This window comes from Schistocerca piceifrons, chromosome 1 (assembly GCF_021461385.2).
Source record: "Schistocerca piceifrons isolate TAMUIC-IGC-003096 chromosome 1, iqSchPice1.1, whole genome shotgun sequence".
NCBI lineage: Eukaryota > Metazoa > Arthropoda > Insecta > Orthoptera > Acrididae > Schistocerca > Schistocerca piceifrons.
Window position 1 is genome coordinate 866,391,062 of NC_060138.1, and position 2,710 is coordinate 866,393,771.

A 2,710-nucleotide genomic window follows, 5' to 3' on the forward strand; every position below is an offset into this window, starting at 1 on the left:
GTAACATCGGGAAATGTGAAGCGGGTCTGTTGGGGTTCCTTGTGCGCCGCGCCTTATGCCAAGGGGAAAGGTCAGCAATACCGCACAACACGCGAGTGTTGTAGGTAGTCGACGCCGCCGGTCAGAAGGCGAGTCACATGGCGTCAAGCGACGGGCTACGTGACAATGCGAGTAATGACAGCGACCACGTCTATCTCGTTCCGTTTTCGCCATCCGGTACTATGCATCGTGTCTAGCTAGTGTAAGGAAAGGAGGCGGACGATGAACTTTATTACAGTGAATGCGTGTTTTATCACTTTATTTTTGTTTTTTGGATTTAGTCTTAAGGAACAAATACGAATGCTGAGTTATATCTCAGTTAATGGAGATGAATATGATATAACTGGACAAATCTAAACTAATATAGCAACGCCTTGACTCAAAAGCTGCAGCGACGTTGCTTAAGTACTTTTCGAAATGACGACCAAGGCATGTGTGGCAAAGTAAGACTCTTCGTAGAAAGGACTGCTAAACGCGATCCATCATGTCTGCATCTCTTCTCATAGTATCACAAGCATGTTGTATTCTACGCCGAAGGTCGTTGACATCAACAATCCCTCCTTCATAAATCACAGTTTTCAAGTGGCCCACAAAAAGAAATCCAGAGGATTAAGGTCTGGCCATCCAGCTGGTCATGCTACAAGGTCTCTAAGACCAATCCATCTGGAAGCGAAGGAATTGTCGTAGGGGCGTCGCAGTGTGCCACTGAAGTAAGCGAGGGCTCGATCATGCATGTATCAACAGTTTTATTCAACGGACCAAACTAACGTCTTCCAACAATCCCGGTAACGAAGGATCCAGGAAACGCAGATGTGGCTCTCCTATCAGACTTGGCGGTAGCACATGTGGCCCTTTGAGATGGCGATCGATAATACTACACCAAGTATTGACACAGTTGTTGGTACCCTCATATCACTGTGACGAGAGGTTTTGTTTTGTTCCTTCCTGCCAACAATGTGAATTCACTATACCATCCTTCGTGAAACAGACTTCGTCGGTAAACAGTATTGTGAAAAATACTGGCCATGCCTCTGACACCGTAGAATGAATTTTCAGAAGTGCAGCCTCACCTGGTAGTTTCTCGGCTCTGTTGTACACTAGAATTAAAGTAGTATCACTCAAGAGTGAAACGTTGGAGGAATTAAATAATATTACATTTCCTGCGCTAGATTTATAAATAAAGTCATACCCAGATAAAACCGACTCTTCACAACTGAATTCAAATATGAATATGTCTTACTGAAGTAAGCGAAGTTAATTTGAAAACATCTGAAGCAGCTATAGAATTCCTACAGCGTATTTCCGAAGCTCAGTTTTGCTTTCTATTAGACACTAAGGAACAGTTGCGTGATGGTAATAACATCTAGTGTTAAAAGTGATCTTCGAAGCAAAATTCGATACACAATTTGTAAATATACACTATAAATATTATAATAAGTATTATAAATATATTGTAAGACCATACAGTGTTTACTATGCATTACTTCAAGTATATTGATGCTAATGACAGTCGCCTGAAAAATAATCTTCGATACAATAGTCTCCCTGATCCTCTGTTCATTGTAAACATTGAATGTTGTAGAGATGAATTTGAGACCTAGGAAGAACTGAGTTGCTTGCGTTAAGCGGGTTGCGTTAATGACGAACGGGTGAGATTGGCTATATTTTCACTAAGGTTACAGGACAAAGCTACATTCCATCTAAAGAGAAATTCACCGAAAGTGAGACATGATTTGAAGGGAAAAGGAAATAGGAGGCGTAGATTTATGGAAGGCGTAACGTCATTTTTATTCCAAACAGTGTGCAGAGCATCGTTTCCGTATTACTTCTGGATATTTATGTAAAAGAGAGCGCAGTGGATTGTTACCCCATATTCCTGAAGAGTTTCAGCCACAGAGATATGTAAATGCTATGAGTTAGCGTAAAATCGGACAGAGCGAGGTCTGGAATACAGCAAACGTAAAGAGGAACGTTGGTGTCTAGTCGTATGTTATCATGCAAGCAACTTCTATCACGTCCGTAACCGGCCATATCGCTGTTCTTGAGTCTAGTTTCATGCTGTGTGCCTCAGTAATCAAGATCGCAATACGTCGACTGACCAGGGGAAACGTGCAGTTTAGAGAACGCCGAGGATTTCATCGACTGCTCGTCGCGAACAGAAGTCTGCGGTGATGACAGGCCGGGGAATGAGTTTTCTCACCCGGTCAAATAACAACAGCTCAGTACACGCCTGCCGCAGGCATTCCAGATAATAAGTTCAGACGGGGGAGAGCAATCTGCAGCTGAGAGGAGGTTAAACCGCTTCCCGCTCTCCAGGAAATGCTACTTAAATGAACTATTAATCTTTTCTCTTCCATTTGCCACGTGCATGTCGAGCCAAGAGAACAAAACCTAAATATTCGTGTGTTATCCTATGTAGCCGAACCATCTTAAATTTTCATTTTGTAGAAATCACGACAAAACCGTCCGCTACCAAGAAAACTCATTTCTAATATTTTCTCTCCAAGGTCGCGAAACGACGTAAGTCGGCGATTTATAGAAGATGTGTCAGATACCGTTGTGCACAGATCATCCGGTTATGAGGATCGTATACACTCATATGCCATGTAACTCACAATTTTTTGGCTGTTCACAAGCTTATTCTTTAATTTGGCTGAATACCGAGTATTGC